This window comes from Drosophila elegans, unplaced genomic scaffold (genome assembly GCF_018152505.1).
Source record: "Drosophila elegans isolate 14027-0461.03 unplaced genomic scaffold, ASM1815250v1 contig_753, whole genome shotgun sequence".
NCBI classification, from domain to species: Eukaryota; Metazoa; Arthropoda; class Insecta; order Diptera; family Drosophilidae; genus Drosophila; species Drosophila elegans.
This window is the reverse complement of record NW_024546108.1, coordinates 567036-593546: the sequence shown is the minus strand read 5'-3', so window position 1 is coordinate 593546 and position 26511 is coordinate 567036. Positions and strand designations below refer to the sequence as shown.

The window sequence follows — 26511 nt, the reverse complement described above, 5'->3', positions numbered from 1 at the left end:
CCCCCTTCTCAGCCCACGCTCATGCAGGAGTCTCCATCCACGTCGCATGTTGTGCATGCGAATGCATCGGATCCAGTCATTCTTGCAACTGCTTATGTGAGCGTCCAAACCAAAAGCGGCGAGTTTATATAAGCTCGAGCGTTGCTCGACTCTGGTTCACAAATAAACTTTGTAACCGATGAGCTCGCTCAGAGGCTGATTGGTGAAACTAATGCCAAAGTCACAAAAAAATACACACGATTGTGAAGTCGCGAGTAGGGAACAGCCAATTGTCGTCCGATTTTTGGATTATGAAAAATGGTTATCTGGTTATCATATGGATCAAGCGGTGAACACCAGCGGGTGGAGGGTGCATGCAAATATTCAGTTGGCAGATCCATTCTTCTTCAAGCCCCAAAAAATAGATATGCTTATCCGCGCTGATACATTCTTTGAACTTTTATCTATTGGCCAGATAAAGCAGGGGCCTGAATTCCCCATCTTACAAAAGACAGTTCTTGGCTGGATGGTGTCAGGGATTTGTCTATCTGAAAATAAAGTAAAGGCCAGGAGGAAGCGTTGGAGTCAATTGCCACAACCCTGCAGAAATTTTGGTCTGTGGAGACCGCCCAAGGCTAAAGTCTATACTCCTGAGCAACAACTCTGTCAACAACACTTTGAGAAAAATACTCAAAGATTGTCGTCCGGTAGATTTTCGGTTCGTTTGCCGTTTAAATCTGACCCAATTACTCTTGGTTCGTAAAACGAAGTTGCGAAACGTAGATTTTTGTCGCTAGAATGGAAATTGTCAACGGACCCTTCGCTGAAGAAGATGTATATTGAATTCATGGAGGAATATGTTTCACTGGGCCACATGTCCTCCACCAATGACAAAATTCCGAATACTCCGCACTATTTCATTCCGCACCAATCCGTTTTACGGCCACAAAGTACTTCAACTAAGATGAGAGTAGTTTTCGATGCATCGAGCCGTACTTCTACGCAGGTAGCGTGAATGACATCTTGATGGTAGGCCCAACTATTCAAGAGGAGCTGTACTCGACTCTGCTTCGGTTTAGATTGCATAAGTTTGCCCTTGCGGCCGACGTCAAAAAGATGTATCGCCATGTGATGGTGGACGAAGCTGATCGTAACTTCCAGCTCATACTATGGAGACGAGATCCTTTGATTCCCTGAAAATCTTTAAGTTGAACACCGTTACATATGGAACTTCGCCAGCACCCTTTTTGGCGATTCGGTGTTTAATGCGGCTAGGAGAGATGGCGCAAGCAACTCATCCAAAAGCCGCAAAGGTTATTCAGAATGATTTTTATGTTGACGATTTGTTGACTGGCGCCGGATGCGTTGAGGACCTGCAAAGCCTTCGAGAGGAAGTTTCTCAGGTCTTGCAAGAGGCAGGCTTTGAATTGGCAAAGTGGTTTTCATTCTGCTCAGAGTTATCCGCATCTGGTAGCGCTGTAATGCCACTTACGGCAGACTCAGACGTAACCAAGACCCTTGGCGTGGTTTGGTTACCGGTTAAAGATTACTTCCAATTTCGGTTGGATGACTCTTTCCTGGATCTTCGAGCGACAAAACGACTGCTCGACTTTTCGACCCACTTGGCCTCTTGTGTCCTTTGGTCACAACGGCAAAGATGTTGTTGCAGGAACTGTGGCTTCGAAAATTAGATTGGGACGAGTCGCTACCGATGCATTTGCTCACGTTGTGGGAGACGTTTAAAGCGACGCTTCTGCAGCTGCCTAAAATTAAGGTATCGCGATTCGTCAACACAGATCCACATGTCCCAATTCAAATACATGGTTTCGCTGACGCTTCCATACGAGCGTATGGAGCGTGCATCTACGTTCGGACTCAAACTGCTGAAGGTTTGGAAGTGTCTTTATTGACCGCCAAATCGAAAGTAGCTCCCCTCAAGACCAAAAATTTGGCTTGCCTTGAACTGTGTGCAGCTCACCTTTTAGCAGATCTCAGTTCGTCAGATCCTATGTGTCATACCTGCACGTTACGAACTGTCACGCTGGCCCACGAGCTCTCGTCAGTCGTCTGCGCGAGAAAATCTGGCTAGTTAATGCTCAAGAAGTCTGCCGACGAACAGTTCGGTAGTGCATGCGCTGCTTTCGCTGTAAGCCGCAACTCTTGACGCAAATTATGGGAAACTTGCCAGCAGATAGACTTCGAGCTCTCCGCCCGTTCAATATTTGTGGAGTTGATTTTTGTGGTCTCTTCAGCACAACGTATCGTATCCGTGGTAAGCCACCGTACAAGTCGTTCGTGGCCTTGTTCGTCTGTTTTGCGTCCAAAGCGGTCCACTTAGAATTAGTGTCTGACCTAACCACTGATGCGTTCTTGTTGGCATTTCAAAGGTTCGTAAGTCGTCGCGGGATTCCGGAGAAGTTGTGGTGCGACAAAGCCACCAATTTCGTCGGCGCAGATCGCCACATGAGAGAGTTCAGAGCCCGTCTGGAGAAGCAGGAGGGCGGTATCGAAACATTCGCATCAAAAAAAGGATGCGAGTTTGCGTTCATACCGCCCAGAGCAGCGCACTTCGGCGGACTATGGGAGACAGGTGTGAAGTCTGCAAAGCACCTGTTCCTTCGGACGGTAGGCCAAGACCTCTTGACCGCGGAGGAGCTCGGAACTCTGCTCACCAGCGTGGAGGCCGTGCTCAACTCCAGGCCCCTCGACGATCTAAGCAGCGACCCGAACGACGGCGAGGCCCTGACCCCCGGCCATCTGCTCATCGGCGGCCCTCTTCTGGCCCCACCATCAGCGGCGCTCCCGGACCAGATCAGCCTGACCTGCTTGCGACGATGGCGAGGTGTCTCGTCTCTCAGGCACAGGTTTTGGCAGCGATGGTCCGGGAGTACATCTCCAGCCTTCAGCAGCGGTCCAAGTGGCACCAGGGGGAGCCCAACCTCGTCGTGGGAGCGCTCGTCGTCGTCGCAGAAGACAACCTTCCGCCCCAGCAGTGGAGGATTGGACGAGTGGTAGCGGTGCACGCCGGCGCCGATAGCAAGGTTCGCGTGGCGGACGTCAGGACGCAGGACGGGGAATATCGGCGAGCTGTCCACCGACTGGCCCTGTTGCCCGTTCTGGGCTGAAGGACGTCGTCCCTTCAGAGGAGGCGGTGTTTGCGCACTTGGCGCTTGTATTTAAATCACTAGTTGTAGGGCGAGAGCGGGAGCCAATAAAGCTTTCGTCCGTTCGCTCTTGCGAATTTGCCCTGTCTCTCGCCACCGTAGCATAAGTTAGGTTCTAAGAGAAATTATTGAAATAGAATAGTCAGTAATCAATCGAACGTCTTCGTAGCCACTCCTTTTCGTCGTGCTTTCGAAATAGTTTTTCACAAATTCGCAATTTAAAATCGTCGAACTACTGCAGTCACAAGTTTTCGCGTTGTTGATACAAAACAGTATTAAATTTTCAGTTATAATTTTTTTCATTTATTTTTCCGATTGTTCCTATTGGAGCTATATGCTATAGTCGTCACATTCGGCTTGTTCCGACTTATATACTACCTGCAATAGAAATACAACTTTTGGGAAAGTTTCATGCAGATAGCTTTAAAACTGAGAGACTAGTTTGCGTAGAAATGGACGGACAGACGGACATGGCTGATCCACTCTCCTAGTGATGCTGATCAAGAATATATATACTTTATAGGGTCGGAAATGTCTTCTTCAGACTTCTGACTGAAATTATAATACCCTCTGCAAGGGTATAAAAAATCATAAGTCAAATCACGAATGAGGACTTCTAGTGTCTCTAAACCAGCAATAATAATTAAATAACTGATTTCTTCGTTCAAACCAACGTTTAAATTTTTAAAATAAAAATTAAATTATAAAAATGGAACTGCCTGCAACATCAGCCGTAGCCGCAGCCGCAAAAGCATTACAGACTCCTAAAGGTGTGTTTACGAACATTTTTTTCGCAACTAAAGCAGATAAACGAATTTAATGCAGACTCACTCTATTTGGCTCTCTCAGCAAAGGAAGGCGTCGAGTTAGTTTACCATTATCCGAAAACATCAGAAGCCCAACATCAAATTATGGAAACAGACATCCGAAAACTTTTAATAGAATGAGCCCGCACATTGTTGATGAGAAATTTACCACAGGACTTGAAAAAATTAAGAAATTTAATAATAAGAGCATAAAACAGCGCAACACCTCTACATGGAATGGTTATATTTTTATTATTTCTTTGGGAGCTAGTAGTCATATATAGTATATAAATAGGTAAGCATTACTATATGTCGAAGAACTAATATCAAAATTTAAGAACAGCAAAGTTATAATTTTTTCTTGTATTTTTTCCGATTGTTTCTATGGGAGCTATGTGATATAGTCCTCCGATTTTGATGAAATTTAAACCGTAATTCGGAAATATTTAATTATTACTATATGTCGAAGAACTAGAAAAAAAATAATAAAACACAGGGAAGTTATAATTTTTTTTTGTTTATTTTTTCGATTGTTCCTATGGGAGTTATATGCTATTGTCGTCCAATCCGGCTCGTTCCGACTTATATACTACCTGCAATAGAAAGACAACTTTTTGGAAAGTTTCATGCAGATAACTTTAAAACTTAGAGACTAGTTTGCGTAGAAACGGACGGACAGACTGACAGACGGACGGACAGACGGACATGGCTAGATCGACTCGCCTAGTGATGCTGATCAAGAATATGTACTCTTTATAGGGTCGGAACGTCTCCTTCATTGCGTTGCAAACTTCTGACTGAAATTATAATACCCTCTGCAAGGGTATAAAAATCGAGGTTGTATAAAAAATAGGGGAGAGTGGTCCCATACCGACCGGTCGTACCATACCGACCCCCCCATGTTTCTCAGAGATGGCGATGCTAGCCGAATTGTCGGTAACGTCGGTGAAAAGCTGTTACAACACAGACATTTTGGAGATAGATAGCCATTTTGACTTCTTTTGTTTCGCTGCAATTTTCCCGATTGTTTTGTTTCAACGCCTGTGACATTGCACTGAACTTGAGCTGAAAGTGTTTTTTTTCTGCATAAAAATCGGAGGGTAAGTTATTTTGATTGTTGATAGTCCTAGCTTTCATTCACGCTATTAGAGTTACATCGCTCCTTGCGTCATTAGATAATGGCGAGCAATTAATTAAAAAAGGTCGTGGTGGTCCGAAACCGACCGCGAAGTGATGGTCCGAAACCGACCCCCATTTATTGGCAGCGTAATTTGTCATAGCGTGTTTTTGAGGTAAAATATGTAATTTAAAGTGAAATAGAACAAATCGCCGAACAAGAGAAAATGCGAAATGCGAAAAAAAGCAACAAGAAGAGAAAAATCAAGAAAAACAAGAAAAGAGAAAAAGAAAACAAGATTCAGTAAAGAAAAGTCAACAGAAACAGCAAAAACATCAGAAGAAAGCGAAAAGACAAATGGAACCACAGTCATCAACGAGCGGCTTTCGAAAAACAACGCGAGTGAAGACCATTCGAACTTACTTTGAGAAGGAGGACAGCTCAGACTTTAGCAATTGACTACAGTGCCCTTTATTTCATATATTAATTTTTATTTTCTGGAAAGAACCTTCAAAATGTTTCTTAATAAACGTCAAAATCATTAAATTCTATTTTATGTTATTGAATTTTTCTTGCACCTTACAATGAAAATCATACTTTTTATTGCAATTTTCTGCTGAGAAATAGGGGGGTCGGTTTCGGACCATGTGGAGGTCGGTTTCGGACCACTATTTTTGAGTACGTCCAAAAAGTGGAGTTCCATATTTGCCTGAATATCTAACACTTCAAAACAACCAACGTACCTTACTAATCGATAAGTGTATAGTCGACTGATCCCTCTACAAAGTAAATTTTTGAACTGAACAGAAAAATTGATTTTTCTCACCTTTATCGCCTTTGCCATTTAGGGGGTCGGTATGGGGCCACCCTCCCCTAATGATTGAATGAGTGGATTTCCTGATAATATAAAATGTGCATTTACAAATATTGTAAATATCCCACAAGACTTGAACGAATACTGGAAGGTAGGCATTACGGACATATATCTGAATAATTACATTTTCAAAACAACTACTAAAGAGAGAAAAAATAGCTGAAGAAACTAAATTTGTTAGCTTAGTAAATGCTGAAACATTAAGGTATTTAAAGGTTCCTGCTGAATCTAAAATACCAGAAAATGGATTGATTTTTATATATACTGACATAATCAAAGTCTGTAAGTTGTAAAAGACCTCGATGTCTTCGTGTAATGCACTATAACGGAAAAGAAAGAAATATTCAATTTTAAAATATTGAATATTATCCTTTAGTTTGGAGACTACATAAATGGTTAAGCCAATAAATAATACATACCCCAACACTGTTTACTTAGAACTAAGATAGTCATCATGGTGAAATTTTATCACGAATATTATGTGAAATAAAATTGGCAGTCTGTGCCTTCACGAAATATTCAGCAAGGACGAGGAACAAAAAATTTGTTTAGCGTTCTTTTTAATTATATATCTAATCCTTTCGAATTTGTTTGCTTGGGAAATGGTGAAACATCAGACAGACTTATCAAGTGTTTATTTACGGCTTGTGGTGCAACTCAAAATAATGATAACAACGTCATTGAGGGAAACGCTGTCGGCGTAGAAAACAATATCTTACATTCAATATTAAGAAGTTCCTCAGTTTATTTAAATAACATAATAGTATCTCAGAGTGATAATAATTATCATTACAGAGCGTATTTGCAAACAATTTATTATTTCCCTAATTTTTGAAGATTAACAGCAGGGAAATACGTTTATCCAGCCACTAGGAAAATCTTAAAAATATATTCCAAAATAGTGAGAAATTCGAATTATTCGAAAAAGTTCATGGTGATATATTTAACCAAAGCAAACTGCTTCTTAATAATGTAGATCTAAGAATTAATTTTAACATTGAAAAAACGGCGTTTTATTTAATGGAAAATGACACTGAATAAAATTTAAAGATACTAGAAGCTCAGCTCTTTATGAATCATATAACAGTTAACCCTAGCATTGGGTTATCATCATGTTTTACAAACAAAAAATGCTTTATACCCATTCAGTAAAGTAGAAGTCAAATCTTTTACAATATATCCAGGCAACAATACACTCTCGATAGATAACGCAGTTTTTTGGCAACTATGAATCATATTAAAGTTAACCCAAGCATTTTATTGGCTCATCATCATGTTTTACAAACAAAAAATGCTTTATGCCCATTCAGTAAAGTAGAAGTCAAATCTTTTACAATATATCCAGGCAACAATACACTCTCGATAGATAACGCAGTTTTTTTGGCAACTACCCAATTTCTTGGCTTTAAGCATGGCTTAGATCCATTGCATTTTGAACATTTTAAAACGCAACGCTTTAACCGAATGGTTATCGGAGCTTAAGTTCCTTCCCAGGCCCTAGAATTTGATTACACACAAGAATATGTTGATTTATGATCGTGGTCTACAAATAACCAAGGAAATTGTTGATGCTAACAGCTTCATATAAGCCTTTGGCTATGACTACTGATCATTCAAATTCCACTGTATGCTCAAATTTAATGTCACAAGGCACTATACGAATCAAAGGAAGATTTTCAAAACCCCTAAGTAAATCAGTTACTGTCTGGTATACTGTGAATATGATTCCATGATGAATATTAATAAACATAGAAATATTCCGAGGCTTTTTTAAAATGAATACTTTACAAATTCAACAATTGCTATCCAAACATGTAAAAAAAAAATATTTTTAAAGTACTTTTCCCTTCTAACCAGCTACCCAAAACCATTTTTAAATATCCTGCTCTAATTATTGCGAATACCGACTCTTCAGATCAGCACGGAACTCATTGGTTTGCATTTTATTTTAATAATTGCAGATCAGCAGAAATTTTCGATTTATATGGACAATATTCCCAGAAAAAAGAATTCGTAACATTTTTAAGATCATATTTTTCTAGTACCGGCGGTCATTATTGCATCACTTAAAAATTTCTTATAATATTTCAAGAATAATGACTTATCATACAATGACAAAATAATACTTAAAATGTTAAGTCCAATTTTAAGAAATAAAATGCAAGTTTTTAAAAGCTAATTAATTCAGTTTATTATATTTTTCAGTACGATACAATCGTAGGCTTAAATTATATTATTTAAGCATACGACTAAGGGCTGCCGCATATGGCACTGGCAAATGGGGCATCATCATTACTCCAGGGACAAAGTTTGTAATGGAATCCAAATTTAGAATTATTTAGCTCCTTCTTCTCCAAATCCTCCAGAGTAGCCTTTAGGTATTTAAGCCTGTCTAAGTGTTGTTCGAAAAGCATGTCTTCAAATCGCATTAAGAAGACTTCAATTTGTTAAGCGTCGATTTTAAAGGAGAAGTGTTATTTTTATACCCTTGCAGAGGGTATTATAATTTCAGTCAGAAGTTTGCAACGCAGTGAAGAAGACGTTTCCGACCCTATAAGGTATATATATTCTTGATCAGCATCACTAGCAGAGTCGATCTAGTCATGTCCGTCTGTCCGTCCGTCTGTCCGTCTGTCCGTCCGTTTCTACGCAAACTAGTCTCTCAGTTTTAAAGCTATCTGCATTAAACTTTGCACCAAAAGTTGTCTTTCTATTGCAGGTAGTATATAAGTCGGAACGAGTCGGATCGGACGACTATAGCATATAGCTCCCATAGGAACAATCGCAAAAATAAATAAAAAAAATTATAACTTTTCTGTTTTTCATTTTATTTTTTTGTTCTTCGACATATAGTAATGGTTAAATATTTCAGAATTATGGTTTGAATTTCATCAAAATCGGACGACTATATCATATAGCTCACATAGGAACAATCGGAAATAAAATGAAAAACATTATAACTTTGATGTTTTTTAATTTTTTTCTTAGTTCTTCGACATATAGTATTGTTTAATTATTTCAGAATTACGGTCTTAATTTCATCAAAATCGGACGACTATATCATATAGCTCGCATAGGAACAATCGGAAAAAAAAAGGAAAAAAAAATTATAACTAGCTGTTTTTTAATTTTTTTCTTAGTTCTTCGACATATAGTATTGGTTAATTATTTCAGAATAACGGTTTAAATTTCATCAAAATCGGACGACTATATCATATAGCTCCCATAGGAACAATCGGAAAAAAAGGAAAAAAAAATTATAACAAGCTGTTTTTTAATTTTTTTCTTAGTTCTTCGACATATAGTATTGGTTAATTATTTCCGAATTATCAAAATCGGACGACTATATCACATAGCTCCCATAGAAATAATAAAAATATACAAAATAACTATCTCATAATTGAGCTGCAAGTCATCATAGATTCAATGTTTTTCAGCATATACGCAATTTTAATGTTTTCAAAAGTATTTAATTCTCAATAGCTGCAAGGGTATATGAACTTCGGCTTGTCGAAGTTTGCTTTCTTTCTTGTTTTACTATTGCTTTAAGACTGATGTTGGGTTTAGAAACTCAGGCCTTTATATTTGCGTACAACTATATCTACTTACATCTTTTCTTTTATATATCATATGAGTAAAGCCGTTCTCATTTAATTTCCTATAACGTGTCTTAGTACAAAATTTGTTTACATATAGTTATCTCTATCTTTAAGAAATAGTTACAAACTACAAACTATGAAATGCTTTCATATTTACATCATTATATCTATCTCTGTTTATAAATAAATAAGTAAATAGTTACAAAAATTTACCAATTACCGTAAGACAACATATTTGAAAAGAACAGTTTATATTTGTTACATTAAAATGGAGAAGTTCCATTGTGTGTTGTTTCCAGAAACAAAATCGTTTACTACACGCATAGGCCTCAAAAATCGTATCTTAAAATTACATATCTTTAACTATCAAAAATCAAAATCGTTATATTGTTGCTGTTATTTCTGTCCAAAAGTACAAACATTCTGTTGCGATATGATTATAACGCTCATCTCCTGTTGAAGCTTCTGCAAGGCACAAGAAAATTATCAAATAAAGAAAAAACTATTTTAACAGCTGCATTTAGAATCCTAGATCAAATAAAACGTCTAGTAAGTTGTAATCTTCAATTTTAAATATTCATTCGGTGGGTTGGACGATAAGATCTAATCAAAGATGTGATCATCATCAGGAAACCCATCGCCTTGGGGGTTTGTGAAAGCTTCATCCAATTCAAATATCTGTCCATATTGAAATTGATCATCGTGTTCATCGTGAAGTATAAGTTGGTCCAAAACATCTTGAGGGGTCCTCCCCAATGGTAAATCTCTCCACTCAAGGGCGTCATAGTCAGCTCCAATAGGCTCCATTTGGGTTGACATTGTAGCAAGTGCAAACACACCTCCCGAATCGTGATAGTCTAAAGCATCCAGAGGCTCCTGATCTGTGTTTTTAATAGTTAATTCATCTGAGTCTTGGGTAGGAGGTACTTCAATCTCGTCCTCGGCGTCAATGAATTGTACAGTTTAATCCATTGGTATGCAGTACTGTGGCATCTGAAGAACTTACCCTGTGCAATTTGAGTGGTGTCATTTTTATAGTCTAGAATGTTTACTTAACAGTTTGACATATATAGGGAGTGCATACAGGCATGTTTTACTCCTAGAACCCATTCCATTGGTTCTTAAATATATAGAAAACCCGCCCCAGACACCTGTCTAATGGTTACCAGAGGTCAAATCAAAACGAGGATGGATATCAAGTCACCATTTGCTTAAGATGTTGCCATGCAATCATGGGCATTTCCTCATGCCTTAAGCTGAGAGTACCTGGAATATACGGGTTTTTAAAGGTTTTATAATCAGTTAAATTTTTTTTAATAGCAGAGATAAAGGCCGAAAACGACGAATCGACCTGACCGACGGCCAGTGTCCCAGTTAAAACCTCTTAGACGTAAGACGTAAATTATTAAGTTTACACGAAGTTTGAAAATGGTCAAGATCAAGTTGAAGACGAGAGTAAAAATCAAACAAAGATGAGCATACACAGTTTACCATCATCTGCAAACATTTAAACAGTTGCGGAATTAATACTTTGTGGTAGATCATATATCAACAAGTCAAATAATAAGGGTCCCAGATAGCTTTTTTGAGGAAATCCAGAAGTAGCTTGCATAGTTTCGGAAGTTGTATTATTGAATTTCACTTTTTGAGAGCGGTTAGAGAGATAGGAATGTATCCACAATAACAACCTCGGAGGGAAACCCAATAATTATATTTTTTAAGTTAGTACTGTGTTGTTTACCAAGTCAAAAGCTTTCGAAAAATTGGTATAGAAAACATTAGTTTGTTGTTTATTAAGAAAACTACGATTAAATAGTGTGGTAAACTCAAGCAAATTGGTTGTAGTGGATCGGCAGCTGGTAAAGCCATGTTGACAAAGTGAGATAAGAATCCGACTTGATGCTGACATATAATCAATTTCTTAAATAATTTTGGAATAGCAATTAGCTTAGCTATACCACTATAGTTCGCTATATCAGACTTATTCTCTTTTTTATAGAGCGGAACAATTAATGATTCCTTCCAGAGAGGTGGAAAATTACAATGATTTATGGAAACATTGTGAGGGGACGGGAAAATAATTTGAGCAGTTTTTGAGGATACAGCTTGGGACCATATCAGATCCAGGTGAAAATGAAAGTAAGGAAGCAATAAGAGCCTGCTGAGCATCAGCTCCAAGAACATACGGATTGAAGATTGAATCAAGATGATGTAGCGGATATGAATAGTTCAAATCACTATTTGTATCGGGAATAGATTAAGTAGACTTAAAAATCTGCAAAAAGAATAGAAATTTCGAATAAACAAACGAGAAAAATAGCTTCGGATTACTTTTAAAGTCAATTTTACAGAAAGGGGTACATGTTTATCGGATAAACTATAAAGAACATTATAAAAATACGAAACTGCTTCAGTAATAGGAAGATTCAATAGACATGACCAATCTGTTAAAGGCAAAGAATCGTTCGCCCAAAACACAATCTTAGCTGTGGTTTTATTGGAGATCTCACGGAATGCAAAAAGCCGTTTAATGAAAGCTGAAGGGAATAATAATAACGATCTTAAGAAAGAGAAGAGGAGATAAACGAGACATAGCAGCATCGCAGTTTGTGAGAGTTTTGTGATAATATGATGTCTCACATCATTTACTGTTGGTGACGCCAACAGTATTTGTATTTTTTTGTATTTTATTATAAAAATTTATCCTAACGCTACAAGTTTGGAACTTATAAGTTAATGCGCTAGTCACTGAGAGTTGCAAATATTTAAATATTAGATGATACTTTACTTTAATTCTTAAAAAACTATCCTAAGTCTATTTTTACTGTAATTTACGTAATAGTATTTTTAAGGTGTGTCAACAATTTTATCTAGAATTGCGTGGCACTGCTAATATTTTTAGGATGGTTGGGGAGGTGATTCCATGATCGAATAGCATTAATTAAAAATTGTTTCTCGGATGTCAGTGATCTAGTTCTTATGCTGTTAGGTTGTTTGCTCTTTTAGAGGATGTAAAATGCAATTTTTTGAAAAGATACGAAAGTTCTTTTTGGATATAAATTTTTTGCAGAAAAATTAAGATTTGCATCTTTATCCATTCATTTAGTGAGACATCGAATATTTTCTGTGAAAATTCGGATACATAATTTCTAGGTTAAATATATACATGGCTATGCAATTAAATAATACTTTAATTTTGTTTTTACTGATAGTGTCACAGTTTGAAAAAATTGTTTTCCCTAAAGACTTTGTAAAATGATCATTCCAGGTAAGAGTTCTGTTGAACGTTAAAACTAAGTTTACAGCTGTTTCAACGTACTAAAGTGGCGTGATATTTATACTCAGTGGCTGCAAATTATTAAAAACTATCTTTCTTTAACTTGCAAGACATTTTGATTTTGTTGGGTTGATCCCAAGTCCATTGTTGCCGGCCCATTCATTTACACGTGCAAATTCTCTGTTACAAACATCTATACACTCATTTGTTCTGTTTAAAGGACATTACATTCAGATAACGCATTGGGAGGGTCATTAACATATAAGGTAAACAATAAGGGACCAAGCCCAGACCCTTGGGGTATACCACGATTAACGTTTTCATATGAAGACGAAACGCTAGACAGTACAACAGATTGCCGACGATTTTGTAAGTACGATGACACAAGTTTGACAGAAATTTTAGAAAACATAAGATATTACATTGTTTTGCACAAAGGACATGGTTCACTGTATCGAAGGCCTTTCTATAGTCCAATAAACCTAAGAGTGTAACATTGTTTTCGTCTATTTGTTCCTTAGCTCGTCTGCAATTTTTAAAATAGCTGAGGTACAGCTTCTGTTTTTCCTAAAACCAAACAGATTATTATTAAGCATTGCATTGTCGGACATAAATTTATTAATTTGATCAGCCATGAGATTTTTAAATACTTTTGATAGGTATGGAAAAATGGAGATGGGTCTGTACACATTATTTGATTTGGGAATCGAAATTAATTTTGCCGTTTTCTAACAGTCCGGATATTTAGATACTGATACAGTATTGAACGTATACGTTGTGTATGACAGGATCTTTGGCAGCAGTATTTTTATAAATTTGGGACTTATGTTGGTAGACCCAGTGGAGTCACTGTTAATTCTTAGTATACTCTGAAGGACATCACACTGGTTAGCACACATAAGCCCAAATCTAATATCACAGACTGTTTCAGGTACAAATCGTGGGTTCAAATATTTTTAGTGATTTCAGGTACTGTGCAGTTTAAGAACTTTTTATTAAGTGTATTAACATTTGTGTCTTGCTCAAGTCTGAGTAGTGGAAGATGCGTTGTTCAATTTACGAGAATAGAAATTTGATTTGGCGGTATCAGTAAGTTCTTCTGCTGAACCTGATGATAATAGAGAACCTCTTATGCCTGATGTTGAATCCAGAAGAATTTTGAACTATAATGCATCTGGGTTTTACCGTTATGTTGAAATATAGTACAAAAATATGAAAATTATATTACTGTTAATCTTTAAGCTGTTAGCCATTAAATTTTTTTTCCTATAAGCTTAATATATGTGTTATAGTGGATCAGAAATGTATCTTTTAAGGTTCCTCACATTTTTCAACTGCAAATTTCTAAAAAAATGGATATGAGAAGTGTAAGTAAATGCAATGTAGATTAAAATGTTGAATTTTATGAAAGGGTCGATTTTAGTTGAGAAAAGAAGTAGCAAGTGTTAAAAAATATCTTAAAGATGGTTTAAGTCCAAAAGAAACCTTAAACTATTCAAGCGAAGAAATTTCTCATGGCTAAGCTCGCATTTTAATGTTACTATAACAAACCATCTAGAGCGGTTAGACGGTCCACATTGTCCTTTATATCAAAAAAGTATAGAAAGCTAAAAAAGACAAGAAAGAAAAAAAACAACAAAATATTCTTCCACAGAACAGTCGGAGCCTAGGTGGCGCCATCTGTGGAATAGCATAGCCAACACTAGAAGCTAAGAGCGTGCTGCATCTCCACCCCCAACTACAGTTCTATTGTTCTCTCTTTGTGATGTGCTACCACAGGCAGCACAGCGGCCGATCGGTGGCTGAGCAGCGATAGAAAAATACATAACTTATAAGGGATTCTAATGCCTTCATTTTGAACTTTGGTGTCTACCGATAGATATGACCAAAACACACACAGTACAACAACTAAGGTAGAAAAATAGATTTGAAGAGATTCATGTCAACAGCTTATATACTGCGCGAATTATCCTGAAAAGTATTAAATTTTAAGCGATTCCTATTGTTTCTTTAAACAAGGTATGCATAAAACAATACGATTTGAAAAGATGAATGGCATTAGCCTAACACTGCGCGAAATATCTTCAATTCTTAAAAGTTATATCCGATTGCTCTATAGGAGCTATAGGATATAAACGTATGATCTGGGCGTTTTTCAAACTACACATGGTTTAGGACGACTGTGAAAGTTTCAGATCGCTAGCTTTTAAACTGAGCTCGCAAACGATATTGAAAGAGACAGACAGACGGACATGGCTATACGACTCATATTGATCATATTGATCCCGATCAAGAACATATATAAATTATGGGGTCCAAAACGTCTCATTCACTGCGTTAAGCTTGTTGAAAATAGCTGACACTCGTGTAGAAAGAAGTTAGAAGAAGAATATGATATAGTTGAATCAAAGAGTTTAGAAACGATTAGAAGAGAGGCTATGAAAGGTCAAATAAAAGCACAGGAATACACTACGATAAAAAGAAGTCAAAACCCAAAAACTATAAAAAATGCGACTACTTGATGGTTAAGAACTTCGATTGCACGGCAGGAGTCTTTAGAAAATGAATTCCAAAAAAAAAATGCCCTTACATGATAACAAAAATAAAAAGAAATGACAAATTTTATTACGGCATTGGATATGGTTAAACAAAATTTATTAATTTTAGAAAAATCAAAACAGTTTGTATTTAAACCTTTTTAAATAACTATAGTCAACTTGTAAGATCATATCCCTTTGTTTATTAGACAATAAAAAAATACAAACTATAACTAACCATGATCAGAAAATCCAGTTCGCAGAACGACCGATTTGTAGTAAGATAGCTTCTACAGTTAGTCGTGCTGCTAACAGAGACAACGATTAACATTGATATTATCAGTAAGCTGGAGAAACACTTACATCTTTTGTAATTTGGTTATATAACAGGAAAGTTTATATTATCTTAAAAGACTTACTTCTTTACAAGAAGCGAGCGATTTACAGGATCGAGCGCTTTAAAAAAATATTATTATTCCTTAAGTCTTCAAGTCTGAGTAAAATCGTTTACAAAAATCTTGTGGGCACCAGACAGCTTAGAGACAACATTGTATTTGCTTCTTCTCGTATTATTTTTCTTTTTTTTTTTGTTATATTACATTGGAGATTCAAACGAAGGGAGCTTTTCCTTAAACTCGTACAAAAAACTAAGGATCACTTGAACATGGCATAAGTATAAATCTGCGCTAAGATATCGGGAATTGCTTGATTTATATTTATTTGACTTTGTCTTTCAGAGCTACAATATAAAAAAATACTTAAAACTTAACTTAAACAAAATAATTTATTATAACTACATAAATAAAGTAATGTACTGTTAAACTGTGAAGATTTTGTGATCATTTTTAAGAAGTATGTTCAAACATTCCATAGTCTGACCACGCGCACAAATAAGTTGTTTTTGTAAAGAACACTTCTTCTAATGTATTTTAACGATGATAGTTAACCTTACAAAGGCATTGCATTCGTTTAACAACCATTTCACATTTTTCCAATAGAACTTCGGAGCTGAGAATCTCCAGCTTAAACCAAGTTCTTGTAAGGACAATAAAGGTGGACGGAAGGGAAACACTATCAGAGTTTAATTTAGTAAGCTTACTAAGCATGACTCTTGTGTTCTGATAGAAAATAGAAAGGATAAGACTACTTTTTTGGGACAGAAAATGGGAAACAGGGCGCATAATAAGACAAGGTTATACTATTGCTACTTATTTTATAACTTATATACTTACTTCCACTTTTTTTGTTTTTAAACATGATGAAAAAACATACGAACTTCTGTTTTTTTTTGCCGTTGTATTATATAACACGGAGATATTTTTATAGCTACAAAACTCAAATTGGCGGCTGAAAAAATGCGGGCCTTTACCGAACATCAAGTGCCAACCCGCTTGCACGGATCTGAAATGAAAAGATCCTTTGTCTTTTCTACTGAAATTAGTCTTCCAGTTTTAAATCGATCTGCTTGAAACTGGCCCAAAAGTTGTCTTCTCTTTACAGGTACATAGTATATAAGTCGGAACGAGCCACATCGGACGACTTTATCATCAAGCACTCATAAGAATAATCGGAAAAATTAATGAAACAAAAATTAGAACTTCCCGTTGTTTTTTTAAAAAAATTTTTTTTTTTAAACTTTGTAATAGTTTAATATTTCAGAAATACGGTTTTTTTATGAAAACCAGAAGATTATATAATATAGTTCTCATTTTAATTTTTTTTTTTTAAATATACCTTCTAACGCAAGAAATAAATGTCCGTACTTGTAACTGAAAAAAAAATTATTTCTGTGCTTTATTTTGTTTTTGTTTTTTTAGTTTCTCGATGTTCAGTGATTGTTTATTATTTTGGAATTAAGGCTTGAATCGGATTATTTTATCATATAGCTCCATGGAAACAATGGAATACTTAAAAAAAACGGAAAAAAGTGTAATTTCTCTAATTTAAAAAGTTTTATTTTTATTATTTTGGACTTTTAATTGGTTTAAAAAGATAAAAATCATTGCTTCAATGAGATTCAATGGTTTCAATGGGTACGCACAAATTTTAAACTTTAGATTTTTAAAAATATTTAACTTTGCTACAGCTGCAAAGATATACACTTGTTCTATAAGACGCACAAAAAAAATTTTAACCTTTAAATTTTACAGAAGAGTTATTGTTTTTAAAAAGCCTTACAACGTACTTTAGGTGCGTTTAAAACGACCTAATTAAATATATGTTGATCGCATAGAAAAATTCTTTTGTAGATTCTATAGCTTTTATAATTGTGAAAAAATTATTTTTTTTGGGCAAAGAGAGGATAAAAAGATTGATAAGAACCGCATAAATTAAATTTAATTTAAATTAATTTTAAATGTATGAATATAACAAAAATATAGATATTTTTGCGATTTATAGCGTATTATTAAGCTGACATTGCTATATTGTTTTAAATCAAATACGCAAAAATAATTGTAACCGTTTTAATTTGGGTGTGTGACATAACGCCCACTTTCAAAGTTTCAAAGGGCCCGAGGCCGCATATCTGAGCCTGTAGAGATTTCGAGGAGTCAAATATTTCTTTAAAGTAATTATTTGATTGCCTTGTTATCAAATCGTTTTATAGAATGTTTATTTTTTTTTAAATAGCTGCAAAAAGGATTCCAGGACCCAAAGTACTCCACCTAATGCAAACATTCAATAATTGGTTTTCATTTTTAAAAATACAAAAAAAACCATATTTTCTTAATATTTTTTGAACGGATCAACAAATCATCAATTCTGTCATTTTCTCTATCGGCAGATACAGTGGGGTGTCGCCTTTACCCCAACTGTCGGCTTGTCCCCACTCTCCCATCTGTCAAGTTATATGCGTTTGTTTTAAAAAGTTTATATTTTTTTCCTATTCGCTCTCGGATCTATTCAAAGGCAGCTATATTATATAGACCTCAAATTGTACTTAAATTTAGACGGTATAAATTAATTTTACCTTGCAGTTTATGTTTTATTTATTCATTTTTTGATTATATCTTTGGAAGGTTTACTCTTGCTATCAGTACCGTTCCTACAAATATGTAACCGGTAAAAGAAACAAAAAAGGCTTGCGAAAGATTCAATCAGATAGCTTGAAAACTGACTGACAAGTTTGCGTTGCGCACAGAAGTACATGTGAACATAGCTTGATCGACTCGTCTGGTGTTGCTGATTAAGATTTTATGTACTTTATAGGATCGGAAGTGCCTTTTTTACTGCGATGCAGTATTATATTATACCACGCTCAAGACCATTAAAATAAGGATAATTTGTCTTCTACGCTTTTTAAAAAGTCAAATTAAGACAAGCTTAAAAAAGACACTCCGACTACAAATGTGTTACTCATCGATATATGATGTTATGTTAATAAGTATTGAAAAGTGAAATTTCCAAATCCGATTTATTAAGTAAAACGAATGCTTGAACTCAAAAAACATGACATTATATTACCGTGATACTGTTAATGTTAAAGTTAAGCTTTAAAAAAAATAAAAATTTGTTTTGCAGAGTTTGTACATTTACTTACTTTATACTCGTAGCAAGCTTTTTTTAATAGGCATGGCCCTAGTCGTTGATCATTATAAATAAATATAATGAAATAATGATAAACTAACCGATATTAAACAGTTCTGTAACACCGTACGCGATGTCTAAGTCAATTTTCTTTTAATTATGGATTTTTTTTTCGAAAAACTTATGATAATAAGTATAAAACGGCGTCAGCTCACGGTACATTCTAGTGTTAATAAGATCCCGTGCATATATTTCTTAAGTTTAATTCGACCGCCGCGCTAAAAGGTCTGATTGTGACTGCAAAGAAGTTAGAAGGCTTAAAAAGGCTGAGTCTCGTGCTCAACCATTCGTAAACACGACGCTTTGTTGCGCCACTCCGTCAGCTGGGGAAAGTAATTGAAATTCCCCCATTGGCTTATTTTAATGCTAGGGGTTGGAGAGAGTATACAGTAAGAATTTTGCTTCATAAAAACAAGAATAGTTACCACCACGTGTTTGTGGATCCTATTGGTAATGGCTCGATAGATTTTTTTTGTTATAGTAAAGCCCTCATTTTAAGAAAACTCCGTTTTAAATTGTTTTTTTTTTATATATATGATCATTTATAATAATATGGACTTATTTTTTACTCGTCATCCATGGTCACGCTATTTTTTACGTAAGTCTTCTACTATCTCTATTAGCAAAAGATATGCAACAATAAGTGAAAAATTAAACTTTTTGAGTAATTTTTTGACCTATTGAACAAATTGAACAAAACAAATTTCGAAAAACGTTGCGGTATATTTAGTGAAAAATTTAAAAATATATTATAATTGGAAAAAACCTTCTATAAGACTTTTTATCGGCAGCTAAAAAAACACTACTTTCGGGAAAACGCGTTTAAAGGTAAATTATGGTGTATTACTTGATTGACATACCTGACGGCTACCAGGAAAATGCGAGAAAATATTAATCGGCAAAATACTTTTTCTCAGACATATATAGATTAAAATAATGACGAAAAATAGCTTTTATGAAACCGCGAGAGTTTGTTTGCCGTTGTTGGACCTGGCCCGCAATAGTTTTAAATGTTTTTATCATTTTGACAACAAATGAAAAGCCAGTATTTTTTATTGTAATTCGAAGAAAAGACTACTTTTAGTAAAGCCAAAACACGGAACTTTGAAATTTGATTACAAGGAAACCATATCCGACTGCAAAATTCTTTCATAATGTAAATTCTTAAGATATCGTGGTCCATTGAAGATAATTTTTTGGTGGTTTTTGGGGTAAAGGGCCCTAAAACTAGTTTTTCTGTCATAACTTTTTGGCCTGTTTTCATACCCTTGCAGAGGATATTATAATTTCAATCTGAAGTTTGCAACGCAGTGAAGGAAACATTTCCGACCCTATAAAGTATATATATTCTTAATCAGCAATACTAGGAAAGGATCTTGATACGTCCGTCTGTCCGTCCCTTTTTACGCAAACTAGTCTCTCAGTTTTAAAGCTATCTGCATGACACTTTCCAAAAAGTTGTCTTTCTATTGCAGGAAGTATATAAGTCGGAACCAGCCGGATCGGACTATAGCATAAAGCTCCCATAGGGACAAACGGAAAATAAATTAAACAAGAAAGGAAGCAAACTTCGACAAGCCTAAATTCGGTTACCCTTGGAGCTATTGCAAAAATTAATATTCTTGAAAACATTAAAATTATGATTTACTTTCGTGTATGTTTACATTGAAGCTATAATGATTTGCAGCTCAATTATTTGATAGTTCAAATGGCAGCTGATATCGTTTTCCGATATTAATAAAATTAAAAGGGTAATTCTTAACTGTCAAATTATTAATTCATCAAAAAGAAATTATAAAAAAAAAAATAAAAAAGTTAAATTAAACATTTTTTTTAATATTTTTATTGTTTTAATGGGAGTTTTATGTTATAGTCGTCTGATTTTGATGAAATTTAAACCGTAATTCTGAAATGTTTAACCATTACTATATCTCGAGAAATAAAATTAAATACGAAAGGAAGCAAAGTTTATATACCCTTAAATTAAATGTTCTTGAAAACATTAAAATTATCAATTAATTGCGTGTATGCTTAAAGACATTGAAGATATGAGGATTTACAGCTTAATTATTCGATAGTTCCTACGGCAATTATATGATATCGTTTTCCGATTTTAATAAAATTAAAAGCGTAATTCTGAACTGACAAATTATTAATAAGTCAACAAGAATTTAAAAAAAAAAATTACAAAATAGAAAAGATACATTTAAATTTAAAAAAAATTTTATTTTTATTGTTTCCATGGGAGCTATATGATATAGTCGTCCGATTTTGATGAAATTTAAACCATAATTCTGAAATATTTAACCATTACTATACGTCGAAGTACTAAAAAAAAATTAAAAAACATCATAGTTATAATTTTTTTTACTTATTTTTCCGATTGTTCCTATGGAAGCTATATGATGTAGTCTTCCGATTTTGATGAAATTAAAACCGCAAAAAAAGAAAATTAAAAACCAGCCAAGTTCTAATTTTTTTTCAATTTATTTTTCCGATAGTTCCTTTGGGAGCTATACGCTATAGTCGTCCGATCCGGCTCGTTCCGACTTATATACTACCTGCAATAGAAAGACAACTTTTGGGAAAGTTTCATGCAGATAGCTTTAAGACTAAGAAACTAGTTTGCGTAGAAAAAGACGGACAGACGGACGGATGGACGGACGGACAGACGGACATGGCTAAATCGACTCTCCTAGTGATGCTGATCAAGAATATATATACGTCGGAAATGTCTCCTTCACTGTATTGCAAACTTCTGACTGAAATTATAATACCCTCTGCAAGGGTATAAAAAAATTGTGCTATTTTAAAATTTTTTTTTTTTAGTTCTTCGACATATAGTAATGGTAAAATATTTAATTCTTTGTGACTAATAACTAATTTTATTAATAATTTAACAGTTCAGAATTAAAATTAAAATCGGAAAACGATATTGTATAGCTGTCATAGGAACTCTCGAATAATTGAGCTGCAAATCATTATAGCTTCAATGCTTTTAAAGATATACGCAAATCAATCATTATGTTAATGTTTTCAATAATATTTAATTTTTGAAATAGTTCGTATATAAGTAAACAAGTTACCCTCGCGCTGAGCTAGCAGGTGAATTGCAGTGATATACTGTCGCTCGCTCCCAATGCGAGAGCAGCATTATCACGTATGCTAAGTCGGCTGGCCGTCTACACTTGGTAGCTTATGCTCATTTCTTTATCTCTCTCTCTCTCTCTCTCTCTCTCTCTCTCCTTAGCATAATCACCCTTCATATCGTAGTTTAAGTATACTAATTTTTGTAACCAAGTGGTACTTGGCACGTAAAGCAAGCAGAAGCTTGAAATAAACTTCTACACCAGCTATAGCTGATCTTCTTATTTATTGTTGCTAAGCCACAAGGCTAGTAACTGGTACCCAGATACCAAACCTAATCTTCATATTCTTGCTCCACAACTGGAGCGGCTTCGACAGTGGATACCCCGGCAATTCCCTTGCAGGAGCTGGCAAGTTGATCCATACCCTGACTGGAGTCGGACAGCAGCCGTGACGAAAAGGTCCCCTGGCAGCACCTTATATGTAGAAGCTTTACTGGCGCCCAACACTTATTACCCACACCTAGAGAAGAAATTGTAAGTGATTTGTTCTGAAACAAAACTTTTAATCGCTCAAATTTTCAATAAAGGTCACATAAAAGCACAAATCGTCGTACGCATGCGTGGATCACATTTTTTTTTTGTTTAAAGCAGCAGCGTGGAAACGTACAGTTTAGTGTCTTCGAGGCAGTTCGAAAATCTCTTGCAATTCGCCGCTCGTGGAGGCGCCACACGTTGAAACGTACCAACGAATTTCAGTAGACCCAGCGGTGAGGTACGACATCCCGCTTGACATTATCAAATCTATCCCAGACTTTAGTGGCGTGCAAGATGAGTATGTGGCGTGGAGGCAATCAGCCACAGACGCATATGAACTCTTTGCACCTTTTAGTGGTAACTGTGCATATTATCAGGCAGTCACGATTATTAGGAATAAAATTAAGGGTCCGGCAAGAGCATTGTTGGTGTGCGTAGTGTATTTTCGGCTTCGTACGCCAAAGCTATAGAGGAAAAGGCTTAAGGGATTGAAAAAAGTCGTTCACAGGCTAGGCATGGCAAAAACTTCAGGGACGAACGGGGTCATGGCCATGAAAAATCCCTCATTTTGTCAAGAAACAGCAGCAAGGCAGCGATGAACAAGAAAAAAATGCTGTGGTTACCCAAGTTCAAAGCCCAGAGCCATAGACTTGTCCTCCAAATTTAGGCAGCGCACTGATTTCGGGAAACCTCAGTCTAATACTGTACAAACCTACAAGAGACGAAACCCCTCCGAGCGTATGACTGGTCAAAGGCGTCAGAGATTGAATAATATCAATCAACAAGCCCAAGAGCAGGACACCCAGAAGTACGGGGAGGTGGCTTCAGCGGCAGCTGCAGCTATTGTTGACGACCTTGAGTCGGATAGTGAACGTGACTCACTTAATTTTTTAGTGCACGCTCCAGCCTATAAGTGGCCTTTAAGGAATAGTTTAAGTCGACTCTCCATTTACCGTTAGTTCAATAGACGGTTCTAACGCCATCCGGCAAAAGTGTCAGATGCATATTTTTGGAGTTAAAACTCCTTTCTTTTTATTAAATTCGTTAACAGCGTTTGATGGGATAATAGGCCTTGATCAGTTAACACAGGTGGGGGCAACGCTGGATTTGAAGCAAAATTTAATAGTATATGGGGATGTAGCAAAAAAGTTACAGTACCAGAGCTGCGACAATGTCAATTTTACCCATGTCGATGACATAGTTGTGCCACACACCGTGCGTAAGGAGTTCAGAAGCGTAATTCTTAACAGAATCAAAGTTTTTTCGAGCCCCAATGAGGCACTACCGTTTAACACATCGATAGTAGCTACGATTCGCACAGAAGACAGCCAGCCAATTTATTCAAAATTATACCCTTACTCTATGGGAGTAGCGCACTTCGTGAATAACGAAATTAAGCAATTGCTGAAAGATGGCATCATTAGGCCATCAAGATCCCCATATAGCAGCCCTGTATGGGTTGTAGACAAAAAAGCAACTGATGCCAGTGGCAACAGGAATAAGCGGCTGGTAATTGATTTTCGCAAATTAAATGAGCGAACCATTGCTGATCGCTACCCAATGCCAAGTATTCCCATGATTCTTGCAAATCTGGGAAAGGCCAAGTTTTTCACCACCCTAAGGTCAGGGTACCATCAAATTTACCTTGCGGAACAGGACCGTGAGAAGACATCCTTTTCAGTTAACGGCGGGAAGTATGAGTATTGTCGTCTTCCCTTCGGCTTAAAGAATGCGGGAAGCATCTTTCAGAGAGCAATAGATGACGTTTTAAGGGACCAGATAGGAAAAATCTGCTACGATGTGGATGACGTTATCATTTTCTCTGAGGATGAGCTCGATCACGTTAAGCACATAGACACGGTATTAAAATGCCTGTGTGACGCTAACATGCGAGTATCAGACAAAATTTTTTAAAGAAAGCGTCGAATATTTGGGCTTTATAGTAACTAGGGCAGGCACAAAGTCAGACCCCGAAAAGGTTAGGTGCATACAAGAGTTCCCCGAACCAAAAAATCTCTTTAGCCTTAGATCTTTTCTTGGCCTCGCTAGCTATTATACAAGATTCGTCAAAGATTTCGCATCAATCGCAAGACCATTGACAGACTTGCTTAAAGGCGAAAACGGTACGGTTAGCAAGCATGTCTCGAAAAACGTCAAAATTGAATTTAATGAAATACACCGTGACGCATTCGAGCGCTTGAGAAACATTTTAGCGTCTGAGGATGTAATTCTTATGTACCCCGATTTTAAACGGCCTTTTGACCTTACAACTGACGCTTCTGCAAATGGTATTGGTGCTGTTTTATCCCAAGGAGGTAGGCCGATCACTATGATTTCACGAACTCTTAAACAAAGCGAGTCACACTACGCTACTAATGAAAGAGAACTATTAGCAATCGTGTGGGCGTTGGGGAAATTGCAGAATTTTTTGTACGGCACCAAGGATATAAACATTTTCACCGACCATCAACCGCTTACCTTTGCGGTCTCAGATTGAAACACGAACGCAAAAATTAAGCAATGGAAAGCTTTTATTGATGAGCATAATGCAAAAGTTTTTTATAAGCCAGGAAAGGAAAATTTCGTAGCTGATGCCTTGTCTCGGCAAAACCTGAATGCCTTACAAAATGAGGTTCAATCTGATGCCGCTACTGTACATAGCGAAGTGTCTCAGACGTATACCATCGAGACTACAGATAAGCCACTCAATTGCTTCAGAAACCAAATAGTTCTGGAGGAAACTGCGCTAGTTTCCTTTGAAGCGCACATTTGTACTCTTTCGCGAAAAGGTGCGACATCACTTATATTTCACTCACGATGATGAAGCACTTCAAGAGGCAAAAAAGGTGGTTCAGCCAAACCTCGTAAACGCGATTCGTTGCAATCTGCACATTTTGGCTTATTTACAGCATGAGCTCGTAAAAACCTTTCCGGGAACAAAATTTTGGTACTGTGAGACAATGGTGACCGATATAACTGACAGGACCGAACAAAAAGAGATAGTTATAGCCGAACACAGTCGCGCTCATAGAGCGGCACAAAAAATGTTAAATGTTAATGTTAAATGTTAAATGTTAATTCTCGGCGATTACTATTTTAATAGTGAACTTTAATGTCTGCAGTAGAGTCAAATACGACAGACATCCTAAAAAACAGGAGCTAGGTGTAACCCCAATACCATATTATGCTGGTGAGATTCTCCACATCGATGTCTTTTCTACTGATAAAAAGCTATTTTTGACATGCATCGATAAGTTTTCTAAATTTGCTATTACTCAGCCAATAGTATCTCGGTCAATAACGGATATTAAGATCCCTATTGTTCAGCTAGTAAACGTCTTTCCCAAAACCAAAGTTATCTACTGTGACAATGAAGCAGCGTTTAACTCTGAAACTATTAGGTCGCTCTCCACTGCATAGTTCGTCATCAAGAACAGGTTAATAAACGCTCAGCAAGCTCAACTAGAAAGAAATAACCCTTCCCGACAAAACAGGATATTCGAGGTAGGGGAAAAGGTGTTCCTAAAAAACAACAAGAGATTAGGCAAACAAGCTAACACCTTTATTTACTGAAGAGAAAGTTCAGGCAGACCTGGGAACGTCTGTTCTTATAAAGGGGAGGGTGGTCCACAAGGACAATTTAAGATAATCGCATATCTATTGAAAGTTAGGATAAATTAGTAAACTTGAACACAGAAACACTGAACGAAGCTTATGAAAGAATTTAAGGGAAAAGGAGGAATGGCATACTCGATGCAAATGACTCTTACGTGAAAGGCTGTTTGCCAAGAATTGAATGCGGTTTCTAATGCTTACTCTCACAGAATCAAATGCTTATTTTTAGCCAAAGCGATTTAAAGTTATAATTTACAGAACATCTCACAGTAATTTTGCAAATCTGCTGGTGGCACATAAGAGCGCCGTGCTGCAACAAATAGGCGACACTG

The 26511-nt window shown here is 36.2% G+C and overlaps 1 protein-coding gene across 1 annotated transcript in view; it reads right to left on the bottom strand.

Moving 5' to 3' along the window:
- LOC121467801 (protein amalgam) overlaps positions 1-19158 on the bottom strand; it is a 338558-nt gene extending 319400 nt beyond the window's left edge. The window contains exon 1 of the mRNA XM_041710084.1: positions 18895-19158. The gene's annotated coding sequence lies outside the window, so the exon portion shown is untranslated. The remainder of the gene's footprint in view (positions 1-18894) is intronic.
- Positions 19159-26511: the final 7353 nt, after the last annotated feature.